General features: G+C 50.5%; 1 protein-coding gene across 5 annotated transcripts in view; it reads right to left on the reverse strand.

Moving 5' to 3' along the window:
• LOC140903513 (glycerol-3-phosphate acyltransferase 2, mitochondrial-like) overlaps nucleotides 1–14,886 on the reverse strand; it is a 175,081-nt gene that overhangs the window by 121,999 nt on the left and 38,196 nt on the right. Inside the window, exon 1 of one of the 5 annotated variants that reach the window (XM_073324879.1) lies at nucleotides 11,514–11,640. The exons of the other annotated variants lie outside the window; for them this stretch is intronic. The gene's annotated coding sequence lies outside the window, so the exon portion shown is untranslated. Of the gene's footprint in view, nucleotides 1–11,513; nucleotides 11,641–14,886 lie in introns of those variants that run through there. 5 annotated transcript variants of the gene reach the window in all.

Below are 14,886 nucleotides of genomic sequence, written 5' to 3' on the forward strand. Positions count from 1 at the left end.
TATAAAACGTAGGATTTAAGTGGTTTCAAGTAATAACAGACAGAATGCATCCGATGAAGTGAGCTGTAGATCACGAAAGTTTATGCTCAAATAAATTGGTTAGTCTATAAGGTGCCACAGAATCATAGAATAACAGAGTTGGAAGGGACCTCTGGAGGCCATCTAGTCCAACCCCCTGCCCAGAGCAGGACCAATCCCAACTAAATCATCCCAGCCAGGGCTTTGTCAAGCCTGACCTTACAAACTTCTAAGGAAGGGGATTCCACCACCTCCCTAGGTAACGCATTCCAGTGTTTCACCACCCTCTTAGTGAAAAAGTTTTTCCTAATATCCAACCTAAACCTCCCCCACTGCAACTTGAGACGATTACTCCTTGTCCTGTCATCTGCTATCACTGAGAATAGTTTAGATCCATCCTCTTTGGATCCACCTTTCAGATAGTTAAAAGCAGCTATCAAATCCCCCCTCATTCTTCTCTTCCGTAGACTAAACAATCCCAGTTCCCTCAGCCTCTCCTCATAACTCATGTGTTTCAGTCCCCTAATCATTTTTGTTGCCCTTTGCTGGACTCTCTCCAATTTCTCCACATCCTTCTTGTAGTGTGGGGCCCAAAACTGGACACAGTACTCCAGATGAGGCCTCACCAATGTTGAATAGAGGGGAACAATCACATCCCTTGAGCTGCTGGCAATGCCCCTACTTATACATCCGAAAATGCCATTGGCCTTCTTGGCAACAAGGGCACACTGTTGACTCATATCCAGCTTCTCGTCCACCGTAACCCCTAGGTCCTTTTCTGTAGAACTGCTGCCTAGCCATTCAGTCCCTAGTCTGTAGCGGTGTATTGGATTCTTCCGTCCTAAGTGCAGGACTCTGCACTTGTCCTTGTTGAACCTCATTAGATTTCTTTTGGCCCAATCCTCCCATTTGTCTAGGTCCCTCTGTATCTTATCCCTACCCTCCAGCGTATCTACCACTCCTCCCAGTTTAGTGTCATCCACAAACTTGCTGAGGGTGCAATCCACACCATCCTCCAGATCATTAATGAAGATATTGAACAAAACTGGCTCCAGGACCGACCCTTGGGGCACTCCACTTGATACCAGCTGCCAACTAGACATGGAGCCATTGATCACTACCCGTTGAGCCCGACTATCTAGCCAACTTTCTACCCACCTTGTAGTGCATCCATCCAGCCCATACTTCTTTAACTTGCTGACAAGAATACTGTGGGAGACAGTGTCAAAAGCTTTGCTAAAGTCGAGGAATAACACATCCACTGCTTTCTCCTCATCCTCAGAACCAGTTATCCCATCATAGAAGGCAATTAGATCAGTCAGGCATGACTTTCCCTTGGTGAATCCATGCTGACTGTTCCTGATCACTTTCCTCTCCTCTAAGTGCTTCAGAATTGATTTCTTGAGGACCTGCTCCATGATTTTTCCGGGGACCGAGGTGAGGCTGACCGGCCTGCAGTTCCCAGGATCATCCTTCTTCCCTTTTTTAAAGATGGGCACTACATTAGTCTTTTTCCAATCTTCCGGGACTTCCCCTGATTGCCATGAGTTTTCAAAAATAATGGCCAATGGCTCTGCAATCACATCCGCCAATTCCTTTAGCACTCTCGGATGCAACGCATCCGGCCCCATGGACTTGTGCACGTCCAGCTTTTCTAAATAGTCCTGAACCACTTCTTTCTCCACAGAGGGCTGGCCACCTCCTCCCCATGCTGTGCTGCCCAGTGCAGTAGTCTGGGAGTTGACCTTGTTCGTGAAGACAGAGGCAAAAAACGCATTGAGTACATTAGCTTTTTCCACATCCTCTGTCACTAGGTTGCCTCCCTCATTCAGTAAGGGGCCCACACTTTCCTTGGCTTTCTTCTTATTGCCAACATATCTGAAGAAACCCTTCTTGTTACTCTGAACATCCCTCGCTAGCTGCAACTCCAGGTGTGATTTAGCCTTCCTGATTCCATTCCTACATGCCCGAATATTTATATACTCATCCCTGGTCATTTGTCCAATCTTCCACTTCTTCTAAGCTTCTTTTTTGTGTTTAAGATCAGCAAGGATTTCACTCTTAAGCCAAGCTGGTCGCCTGCCATATTTACTATTCTTTCTACACATCGGGATGGTTTGTCCCTGTAACCTCAATAAGGATTCTTTAAAATACAGCCAGCTCTCCTGGACTCCTTTCCACCTCATGTTATTCTCCCAGGGGATCTTGTCCATCAGTTCCCTGAGAGAGTCAAAGTCTGCTTTTCTGAAGTTCAGGGTCCGTATTCTGCTGCTTTCCTTTCTTCCTTGTGTCAGGATCCTGAACTCGACCATCTCATGGTCACTGCCTCCCAGGTTCCCATCCACTTTTGCTTCCCCCACTAATTCTTCCCAGTTTGTGAGCAGCAGGTCAAGAAAAGCTCCGCCCCTAGTTGGTTCCTCCAGCACTTGCACCAGGAAATTGTCCCCTACAGTTTCTAAAAACTTCCTGGATTGTCTGTGCACCGCTGTATTGCTCTCCCAGCAGAGGAGCATTGTAGCACTTGTAGATGTACCCAAGCTCACTTTAATCTAGCTAGCTACAAACAGAAGTGAAGCTGCAGCAGCATAGACTTCAGCACAGAATAGCTGCCCGGGTAATTATCCAGGGTCCTGGGTGAGTTTGTATGGCATGAGCTGAAACCTGTGTGGCCCCAATGTCACTACCTCTGTGTTGGCCCTGCTTCCAGATGCTCCTGTAGGGGGTGGATTGGGAGTGTGTCCATGGTGTGGCTGGACTGCATGAGCACTATTCTCTGCTTCCCAAGACCCATAGGGGTCATGGAAAGCAGAGTATAAATTAGAGCAACCCCGAGGCTGCTCTATCTTACACTTGAGGAATGCAAGGGCTCTGCACAGCCCTAGAATACGGGGAATGCAAAATTGGCTTTAAAGCCCCTCTCACTCTGTCCCTGCTCCAAGGCAGGAATGGAATAGCCAAGAATCAGGCACCTGGTGTGGGGGCATGGATAGGATAATAGATGGAGATTCCTGCATGGAAGGATAATAGGAGGTATGGAGCCGCTAGGCAGTACTCCAAGCATGCAGGAGCTCCAAACCACCGGCAATGAGGAGACGTGGAGATCAGGAGTGATGAAAGTCCACGGAACATTTTAGTTCTGGTCCCCGTCCAACCCAGATTCATAGTGATGTCATTTGATTACTGTCCAACACTTTAGGTGGCTTGTTTGCAATTCACGTTAATACCAATGTGGCTCTCTGTCCCCCTCTAGTGGCTGGAGGTTTGTATGTCTGCTACTTGCCTCTATGTTAGACAGAAAACGAAGCGTCTTGGAAAATATGTGCCTACGAAAGATTCTGATCATGGGCTGGACAGACGTCTTCCCCACCACAGATAGCTGAGAAGCTGCCAACCGGCAGCTCATTGGCACCAGAATCAGAAGGAAGCGCTGGCCAGATGTGAGACACATACTCTGGATGCCACCACATGGCCTCCAACATGAAGCTGCCACGTGGAAACCAATGGGTTTGAGGAAACCAGGGTGCCCGAGAGCAACCTTAGGAGCCCTTAGCAGGGAGGGGAGAATAGTGGATCTCAGCCCTATAGAGCAGATGGGAACAGCAGCACATGACAGAGAGGAAAGGAAGAGACAGGTTCCCACCCTATGCACCAGCTTTGGCGTGGGAAGGCTCCACTGCCTCTAGGCTAATGCAGCTGGGCCTGTTAGCAGAATAGGCCGTGGGTTCGATTCCCACTTGTGAGGTTGTTCCGTTCACTGGTTTTCTTGTGGATGAGTGTCCATATCACAACGGGCACCTCACCGTGGTCACAGTCTTTGGCAGCAGCTTCAGCAGAGAACTTAAAGCCTGAATACCACCCGCACACACACACTTCTGAGTCCTGGGGGTCTTTACAGAGCAGGCTTGGAGGTACATAAGGAACAGTGAGACCCCCATTAATTCAGATACCACAAATGTAATCCTGTAATTGGCTGAGCTTGCAAAGACCTTGTGCTCAGTGGCATCTTGGCATAGGTAATACGATAACTTTTGAACGCCGCATCTGATCAATTCCAAAATTTCAGGGTATGGTCTAGGCGTCAGTGGCCAGAACCCTATTGACTTTGGGGGAAATTGGAAAACCAAAAGGGGAGAAATGGGGACCAGATGGAGGCCCTGCCATCTGATTAGCAGAGCTACAACTTCAAGCACCTCCGCAATTATCTGTAGATCAAACTGCGAGGTGATGGCACCAATTAATATGTCCAGGCATAACAATACCTCTGTATCTCATCTCCGCTTATCCTCCCAATAGAGTTTAACATGCTGACACGCTACTTATCTCCCAGACAGAAGGAAGAGCTTGGGGCGGGGAATGCAGGGAAGCAGGGAACGGGCCAAGCACACAGCCCCCGCCCGGCATGAAGGGGAAAATGGGGGACCCTGGTGTGGAGGAAGTGGTGAATGGAGCACAGAACCCCTGGTGGGTAGAATTGGGGGACCCTGGTATGGGGGGGAAAGGGGCCACACAGAGACCCTAGCCTGGTAGAGAAGGGGGAAATGAGGTTGCACACAAAGGCCCAGCTGGTGGGAGGCGTGGAAGCCAGCAGCTGATGTCTATCTAGCTCAAACACACCTGCGGATATTAAACTCCAGCCAGGACAAAAGACCAATACAGGTTTCATTTACAAAGCTTTGCTTCCTTTATCATCTGTGCCCGCGGCTGTAATGAGTTTAATTTTTACTGGAAGAGCACAGGGATTGGCGCTGCCTGAGGCTACAGCCCTCTGTGTTTGCCCAGAGCCGAGGGGCTGCTGGGTGCAGGCTTGGGAACAACAGAGCTCAGTGGAGCTGCAGAACAGGGGGATTACGCAGGGCTGGGGAAAGGAGCGGCCCTAATACCGTTGGAGAGTGTAGGGGCTGGCAGATGGGGCTAGTGGAGTGGCTGAGAGCACCCCAGAGCTCACTGTGTTCCCAGGACAGGGACAGCATGGGCTTGCTTAGGGGAAAGGCGGTTTGGACAGTGCTCAGGTCTGAAGCCCCCAGGACTGGGCCAGTACCGGTGGGTGAAGTGCTGGGGAGAAGGGAGGGACTGACAGTGGTGGAGACCCCCAGGATGGGGGCTGACAGTGCTGGAGAATGAGTTGCCTGCAATGTCCTGGGCCCTGGAGGGTGTCGGTGGAAGCCAAGCATCAATAAAAAAAACCTGCCAGGTCCCTTCTCTGTTGCCTGCGAGTCTCTTTTATCTGATAAGGCTCAGCCCTTCCAGCGAGCCAGTTTTTATCTACAAGAAAGCAAGAGCAGCTTGGATGCTAATACAAATAAAGACAGGTTTCAGTCTTTCCACAGTATGCATCCGATGAAGTGAGCTGTAGCTCACGAAAGCTTATGCTCAAATAAACTGGTTAGTCTCTAAGGTGCCACAAGTACTCCTTTTCTTAATACAAATAAAATAACTAGGAGTATATTCCAGCCACCACCATCAGAGTCTGCGCGGCTGGGTAGGCCGGGCACTGGAGGTGGAGTCAGGACACCTGGGTTCTATTCCACTGCCATGCTGCGAGACTTTCTGCAAGCCACCTCCCTGCTTGATGCCTCAGTTTCCCCATTCATAAAGGATACCCTAAGGGTCTGTCTATAGCACAGCAGGTACGGCAGCCCAGCTATGGTGCCGTGGGGCTGTAGCAGAGATGCCTCCTACATTGACAGAAGGGGTTTATCCCTCAATGTCATCAATCCATCTCTCCAAGAAGTGGCAGATACGTTGATAGAAGAATTCTCCCAGAGACCAAGCTGAATCCTAACACCGCGGGTTAGGACAACCTAACTACGTTGCACAGGGCGTGATGTTTTTCACAGCTCTGAGCGTCGTAGCTGAGTCCATCTCATCTCTATGTGTAGACCAGGCCCTAGATACAAGAGACCTCGGTTCTATTTGCATCTCTGCCACTGCGTTGCTGGGGGACATCAGCCAAGTCATGTCACCTCCCTGTGATGGGTAAAGATCGGGAAAATAATGCTTAGCTCCTTTGCAGTCTAGGGACGGAAAGAGCTAGGTATTATTATCATGGGGGAGCACAGAGGGGTGGCTTCTGTGCAGATGGGGGATAGGATACACCTCCTCGCCACCCCCCACCCTCCCCAGCTTATTTTGCTTCTGACGGTAGCAGCGCTGCTGATAAATCCTGAAATTAACCAGGACGCTCCTGGGATATTTATATCTGCCAGAAACTTGTGTGAGGCAAATGCAGAGATAACGGTATTACCTCCAGGGCCTTGGGCGGCTGGGAGCTGGGGAGGCTGGGGGCTGGCTTAAGTCTTGTTTTCTGTTTTCATCCAGTGCTTTGGGGATCCGGCCAGACCCTCCACCCCGCCTGTCTCCCCAGGTCATCCCCAAAGAGAGACGAACATCACCTGAACATCAGCACTGAAATCAGGCCTGAAATCCTAATCTAACCTTCCAGTTCCTCCACACAATACCCTGTCCCCAGAAATAAGTGGATTGTGTAGAGAGAGGCCATAAGTCATGCCCAGGCTCAGTCACTATTGTCCTATAGAGACTGCTTGGCCAGGGGGATAATGAATGTTCTAGGTTCACCAGTACCAGGTGCTTTCCATGGACCTTTCCTGTTCTATCACCTCCCAAAAAGGGTTAGGACCCCCACCCCAATGTATGCCCCAACTTCCTGTCCTCCCACAACACACAGGAGGCCTGCTGCAAAGAAACTCACCTCCATCTGGATCTAGTAGCAACAGAAGGACCCTACTTCACTTCAGTGGACATTGGGTCAGGCCCCCTTAGCATTGCCAGGCAGGGGCTGCTGCCCCATAGCCCAGTGTGGTGCAGTGGTTAAAGTAGGCAACTGGGGGTCATGTGTCTCCTGGCTCTGCTTCTGACTTGCTGCGTGACCCTGGGTGCCTCGCTTTGCCTGTCTAGAAAAACGGGAGAGGTCAAAGGACATGACTTGGATCACAGCACGAGCAGAACAAGTAATATAGCCGGGGAATCCTGTCCCCAGCCTGACCATTAGAACACACCCCTCCTCAGTGATGAGACAGGAACCCCTGAGTCCTGACTCCCAGTCCTTTGCTTTAACCACTAGACCACACTCCTTCCCAGAGCCAGCCTTAGAAACACAAGAAAAAGCCCTGACTTCCAGTCTCTTAGTCCCTCCAAGAGCCAGGAATAGAACCCAGGAGTCCTGCTCTACCCATCAGACCAAAATGAAGCCGCTCAAGACCTAGTGATTTAGACAGGCACATCTCCCGTGAAATGTGAGGGACAGAGACCCCTGGTCTTTAACTCCTGGTGTCTGCACGAGTTGCCCGCTGGAAGAAAACGATTGCCCAGCAAAAGAGAAGAGAGGCCGGGGCTGGGGAGGGGACGGAGAGACACGTGTCCTGAAGGAGGCAGACAGATTGTGACGAGGATTGTCTTGTCTCATGTTTTATCTCCCAGCTTGTCCTGGGCCCCGGCAGCCACCTCGGCTTGTGTACAGAGATCACCGCACTTGGCTGACAGCATAATAACCTCTATCAGCCATCTTCCTCCTGCACTGACTGCTGTGGGGTGATGGGACCCCAGACCCTGGGGAGGGCTGGATGGACCACGGACCCTGCCCTGCTGCCACCATAAGCTGGCCGTGCATGGGAAACCGTGTTGGAGGCTGTAGACTGTGATGAGCCAGCCGGGAGAGATGAAAGCTGCTGATCCTCCAGAGAAGGCTCCCTGGTTAATTTCCCCTAATTATGTCTGACATTTTCCCATCACTCTGTGAATTTGATTGTACGCGAGAGAGCAAAATGCAAGCCATGCGCCAGGATCCTGCCAGGGCTGGGCTCGTTCTGATCTCGCTCACAGTAGCTTTACACCAGCAACTGCATTGACTTCACTGGGATTTACACCAGTCTGAGTCAGATCAGAATCAGGCCCGGGAGCTTCAGGTGGAGTCACACCTGATTTACACCAGTGTGAGATCAGAATCTGGCCATCTGCAAACTACAGAGAAAGAGAGACGCTCAGAAGGAGAGATAGAGGAACTGATCAAAGGTACAACGAACAAAGTAGCTCAGAAGGGGGCCAAGAGGAATCAGAGCTTCTCTGTCACCTCAGAAAAGCATCCAACACCCTTTTCTCCCATCTTTTTTCTACCTCACAGCCCAGTGAAACAGCTAGTGCAATAAATCCAAGATCACCAAACAGCTTATGCCAGCATTTTAATACTGCTACTAATAATTAATTATTATTTCCATAGTGCTTTGGAGCCCCTGTCATGGCCTGGGACCCCACTGTGCCGTGGAAACACAGAACAAAAAATAGTCCCTGCCCCCAAATGCTTTCAGTTTCAGACAAGAGACAACAGATGGATACAGCCAGACCAATGAGGGAGAGCAAGGAAATGAAGGGGCCACTAATTTAGGCTTAATACACAATCACAAAGGGATACCCAGCACAGAAATCAGTAGCTCTGGAGCGGAGTCACTTCCATTTGGGATTTTGCCCCCCACTATGGGATACATTGCTGGCCCTTTCTCACAAAGGGATTGACCAAAATCGGATGTAGATTAGGAATCAGAGCGAATGCTTCTGGGTCAATGCTGCAGTAGGTTTGGAAAAACAGTAAGGGGTATACTCTCCCTGAGCTCTGCCCACAATCCAAGCTCCTCCCCCTTTGAGTCCCAAAATGAGACAGCACTCACAGTAGAGTCTGCAGATCTGCACAGAATGATTCTCTCCTGTTTCTTGTGGACTGTCATCAAAAGTGTACATGGGCATCATTAGGTTCCAGAGTCAACATCATGTTGATTTGAATGGGAGCAAGCCACATGTCTCAGAACCATTCTCTCATGCTGTCTGCAAGCTCAGGCTGGTTCCACTGCACATTCGAGGGGTTTTCTTTGTGATCAGAATTGCTAGAGTCGTATTGTTTTAATTAAAAGCTCAAATTCTGGCGCACAAGGTAGCAGTCTCCAGGGTAAATTCGAGGCTGGTGTCTCACTTGCATGGTGATTGCCAGTAACAAAAATTGCTGCTTCTGATGGAAGAAATTGCATCTGTCTTATGTTTCTGCACAAGATAAATACGTGTCCCTGGTGCTGCTCTCTCTCCCCTCTTATCCCTCCTTGGGAACCTAGGAGTGTACGAAAACCAACCAGGCTCTCCAATCAGAGTCCCCGGTCTGCACAGGACTAGGGGGCAGAAACAAGGGGCAAGAAGCAAGATGAAACAGACACAGTGGGGCATTTGGTCCCATCCCTCTGCGCAGAGAGTTCTCATTGACTTCAATGGGAACTCCATGCCTGGACCAATTGCAGGATATAATCTAATGAAAAGGGAGAGTGAGCGTGCGAGAGAGAATGGATGAGCAATAGGTGGGGATGGGGGAAGAGAAAGAGAGGACGCTTCCAATGCAAACAGGGGGGCTTCTACCAACAGATAAATAGGTTGTCATGACAACAGATGTATCTTTTAGAGTAATTATTAGTGAATAACCGAATAACAATGAGAGACACAAGGCCAACAAGACTGGTTTGTTGTTGCTCACCACTAAAACACTCTCTGGCTGCTTTAGGAGAAGCAGGGAGTGAATGCAACAATTGAAACACAACCTCACGTGCTGTGTGTCAGCCGTGCTGAGATGCGCCTGTGTGAAACCAGTCCCCACGGGGTGTATCAGAGCCGGATTGCCGACTTTCAAGACAGTCTAACGAGGTTTTACTCCTGTTAGCCCCGCAGAGCCAACACAGAGCCGGATGCCTTATTCTAGCTCGTGCATCGCGACAGAACCATCTCCTAAAAGCCTGATCCAAAAGCCACCGAAGGCAGCAGGCGTCTTTCCATCGCCTTTCGTGGGCTGTGGCTCATTCTGACACCAGAGCCCTTGTTGCTAGCTGTGGGCAGGGCCGGCTCCGCCTTTTTTGCCACCCCAAGCAGCGAAGGGAAAAAAAAGAAGAAAGAAAAACCCGATTGCGATGCCCCCGAATTGCTGCCGAAGAGGAAGAGAGGGAACGAAGGACTCGCCGCCGAATTGCCGCCAAAGACCCAGACGTGCCGTCCCAATAACGCAGGGAGTTCCGCCCCTTTCTATTGGCCGCCCCAGGCAGCTGCTTCCTTTGCTGGGGCCTGGAGCCGGCCCTGGCTATGGGAGAGCCGGTAAGACGGCTTAACTCACAGCCGAGGTGGCAGGGTGAAAAAGCATGGCTTTATTTGTAAACCGAGCAAACCTGAGCTAGGGTATTCCGCGGACAGGTGATCAGCACGGAGCCCCACCTGGCCGTTTTTACAGGGTGACAACGCGGCATTTTGCAAGCTATGGATTGATTCAGCAGCTACAGTGAGAATCCGGGGAGATCTCGGTTTTCTGGTGACCCCCATCTTCACACACAGGGCCCTATTCTCCCTCGACAGGACATCTCGCGAAATACACATGCGCAACTGTTCTTCAGCCAGCAGCTGGAAAAGCAGCAGTGCCCCTGACCGCACACTGGTCAAAGATCTGTGAACTATGGCTAGAGACCCCATTAAGGGCCTTGGGGACTTTGCTCTTGCCATCGATTTCATGTCGGAAGGGCGCCCAGATACTCCGGGGATGGCGGCAGGATAAAACCCTAAGGCGTGGTCGGCCCTTAAAAGTTATGTTGGCAGTGTTGCCAACTCTCATGGCTTTGTCATAAGTCTCCTGATAACGCTTGTTTCCCTTAAAGCCCCAGCTCCTGGAGCCAAGTGGATATGGGATGCTTTCAGCCTTTGTTTTTAACGAAAAAGTACGTTTCTGGCCCGCGTGGCTGTGGAGAAAGCTTCAACATGTGACCCCCGCAGCTCAAGAAAGGAGAAGGCAAATAAAAATCTATTATTCTGACATACGTTCCTGATCTTAAAGTCAATCTCATGCTTTTTGGTGCGCCTGACTCCTGGTTTTTGAACATTTGGGGCGGGAGACACGGGATTGGTACAACTAGCATAGTCTCAGCCTCTGCCATGTAGACACGGCCTGAACCAGATGCTGCTGGGAGCTGGATTAGATCTCCTTTCAACTGTTGTGACTTCCACCCTTCATTTAAGGTGTCTGTCTGAGACAGCTAAGCAGCCCCATCTAAGACAAAAGGGGAACGCGAGCCCCATGCAGAGGCTGGTCAAGGTTTCCTGGGGCCCTGGGCTGGAGCAAGGGAGTGGTCCCCGGCGCCAGACCTGTGGCCCTGCCCCATTCCTCCCAACTGCAACCCCCGCTCACTTCTTTCTGCCCCCCTCACTCCCTGCTATGGCACTGAGACCAGAGAAGCTCTGCCCCAGGGCTGCGGTGGGGAGTGAGAGCGGGAGGAGATTTTCCCAATGGCCCCAAATTGGCTGGGACCCCTGGGCTGGCCCATGTGGTAATCCGCAACTGGCCCCATGCAGAATTTTGGGAAGGGGTCTGATGGAGGTGGAGAAGCAAAACAGAGAGAGAGACACACACAGCCGGAACAAGCAACTGGGAATACAAGCCTGGAAAAAGTCATGTCTATACGACAGCGACGCACCTCCTGAGCTGCAGCTGCGTCACCGTGGCACCATTGCACAGGCGGAAGGGGTTGTTCTGTCGATGCACCCCTCTGAGAGCTGGTAGCTAGATTGACAGAAGAATTCTTCTGTCGTCCCAGCCAGATCGACACCAGGAATCGACCTAACGACATTGCACAGGGTGTGAGATTTTTCACAGCCCGAGTGATGTAGCTAGGTCAAGCTAATTTTTCAGCGTAGACCAGGCCTAGAGAGAGCGTTTCGGGGGAGCTGGCTGAAAGAGTTTCTGGTTCTTTAGTTGTTTCCTGTTTAGTTCCTCCTGAGTTCACAGAAACACATCAGACTGCATCAAAGATACCAGACTCCACTATCAAGTTCTCCTCCTGCTCCCCCCACAGCCCACATCTGGAACAACCCAAAAAGCCCTGCTCGGGTCCCTCCTGAGAGAGTGTTAGAACTAGTCAGCGAGAGCTAAAGAAAGACAAAAGATAAGATACAGAGATAAACAGGGTGGGGAGAGATAGAGAGGCAGAGAGCACAGTGCAGTTTGCGGAAACACTAGGGAATTGAAACTCTGTGGCAGTTTGGCGGAGAGCACAGGAGGAGAGGCCTGTTACTAAATATCTGTGTCGTGAGTCGCATCGCTGTCTGCTTTCACATGCCCTCTCCCACGGATGCAGTAACCCCGACCGGAGCAGTGTCCCAGCAAGGAAGATATAGTGCAGGCAGGACTCAGTGGGCTTCCAAGCTGAAGGAGATCAGAACTCTGACCTCTCCAAACACACACGTGCTTAGGAGCAGCTGAGCACAGACGGGTCCCGGGAGGTGGAGCAGCAGCAGGACACCAGATCTGGAGCTGTGAACTCCCCAGCTGCAAACTCCCAAGCTGGGCCCTGGCTCTAGAAAGGGCCAAGTGATAGGGAGACAGGGATGGATGAGAGAGGATGCAAAAAGTTCAGTGACTATGTGACCCACCAGAGAGATGATTTCCTGAGCTGGGATACTTGGAGCATTTCCCAGTAAACAGAGAGGCTGTAAAAGGATGACAGGCAGAGAAAGGGGAGGAGGGTGGAAGAGAGACCTGGATTGCCCCTGGGCCCAGCTTTCTGATCCCAGTCACAGCCCTGATCATTACAGTTATCCCAATAGAGCCCAGAGGCAGAGCTGGGCAAGAATCAGTCTTCCCATCCCATGAGCATTTTCGAGATTTTGAAAATTTTTCCCATCCAAAATTGGGGCCAAAAGTCAAAATCTCCAAAAAAACCAAATTGCAAATGGAAAATAAAAAAGAATTGTAAATTGGGTCACTCAGAATGTTTCATTCAACCTTTTTGGGGAAACCCGTTTTGCCTTAAATGAACTTACATTTCTAAACAAAATCTCCATTCGAACTGAGAAACAGAACTATTTTCATTTTAAAAATGTCAAAAGGCCAATTTCAAAGCATCCTCCCTGTCCCATCCCGTCCCCCCCCACCCCCCCAAAAAAGTGAAACAGGAAATTTGTTGAAACCGACCCTTCCCCGCAAACAGGTTCGCTTTCGACGAGTGGGCCTTTTCAGACCCCCAAAAAGGTTGGTCAGCGATTTCCCGGCTGGCTTACTCCAGAGGCTCCCGTCAGAAGTGAGGCTCCAACACATTTCATGCTGCAAAGATAGTTTCATGCTCCAGGCATAATAAATAGAGAGAATAACGTTTACACACACCCACAGGGAGGCAAATTCCCTTTCCCAGCTGGCTGATCCAACCAGGGTTGCCTACAGTAGCAGAGGATTGGACTCAGTGACCCAGGAAGTCATGTCCAGTCCTCTGCTGTGCTATGCAAACTGATCCCAAGGCCAGTTCTCCAGCTCCAACCGATTTCAGTGCCAGTTGTGCGACACCGATTGACTGACTCCTGATTCTCTGCCACCATGTGGCCCTTCACGCCTGTGCCAGGCAGATGCAAAGCACTCTCCTGCTGAGCTGGCCGCCTTGGGAACCCACTTTGCACAGGTTGAAAGGATGCCATAGGGAGCAAGATGGCAGAGAATCCAGCCCCAGGTCTCCGAGCTGGATCCATTCCAGCGCTTGCTGCCGAACCAAAGGCAGGTCCAGTCCCAGCTGCATGGTAAAAACTGATCCCCCTGCTGTGCAGTTGACTATAAGTGAATCTGACCTCAGTTCTGCACTCCCAGCTGACCCTGCTGCCGTCTGCCCTGTCTGATACTGGCTCCCCTGGTGACACTGGCTCCTGATTGAATGCTGAGGCTGCCTCTTGGACTTGCATCCATCCCAATGCCAGCTGCCCTGATGACTCCTGAGTCAAAGTCACTAGGGATGGGCCACAATGCTCAGCTCCAAGTGCCCACAATGCCTAGAGGTGTTCAGAGCTGGGGTTTCACAATGGGGCCAAATTAATTCCTTCATTGATGTAATCTATCTATCCATCCATCCCCTACACACCCATCTGTCTATCCATCCTTTCATCCCCTACACACCCACCCATCTATCCATCAATCCCCTACACACCCATCCAGCCATCTATCCATCCCCTATCTCCTACACACCCTTCCATCCATCCCTCTATGCACCCATCTATCTAATCCAATCTATCCATCCATCCATCCCCCTACATACCCATCCATCTATCCATCCATCCATCCCCCTACGTACCCATACATCTATCCATCCTCTACATACCCATCCATCTATCCATCCATCCATCACCTACGTACCCATCAGTCTATCCATCCATCCAGCTACACACCCATCCAACTATCCATCCCTACACACACCCATCTGTCTACCCATCCATCCCTCTACACACCTATCCAACTATCCATCCATCCCCTACAAACCCATCTATCTAATCCAATCAATTCCATCCCCAATTCCAATCAATCAATTCCAAGTTTTTGGAAAATGTAGGGGACAATTTCCTGGTGCAAGTGCTGGAGGAACCAACTAGGGGCAGAGCTCTTCTTGACCTGCTGCTCACAAACTGGGAAGAATTAGTAGGGGAAGCAAAAGTGGATGGGAACCTGGGAGGTAGTGACCATGAGAAGGTCAAGTTCAGGATCCTGACACAAGGAAGAAAGGAAAGCAGCAGAATACGGACCCTGGACTTCAGAAAAGCAGACTTTGACTCCCTCAGGGAACTGATGGGCAAGATCCCCTGGGAGAATAACATGAGGGGGAAAGGAGTCCAGGAGAGCTGGCTGTATTTTAAAGAATCCTTATTGAGGTTACAGGGACAAACCATCCCGATGTGTAGAAAGAATAGTAAATATGGCAGGCGACCAGCTTGGCTTAAGAGTGAAATCCTTGCTGATCTTAAACACAAAAAAGAAGCTTAAAAGAAGTGGAAGATTGGACAAATGACCAGGGATGAGTATATAAATATTCGGGCATG

This window comes from Lepidochelys kempii, chromosome 26 (genome assembly GCF_965140265.1).
Source record: "Lepidochelys kempii isolate rLepKem1 chromosome 26, rLepKem1.hap2, whole genome shotgun sequence".
NCBI classification, from domain to species: domain Eukaryota; kingdom Metazoa; phylum Chordata; order Testudines; family Cheloniidae; genus Lepidochelys; species Lepidochelys kempii.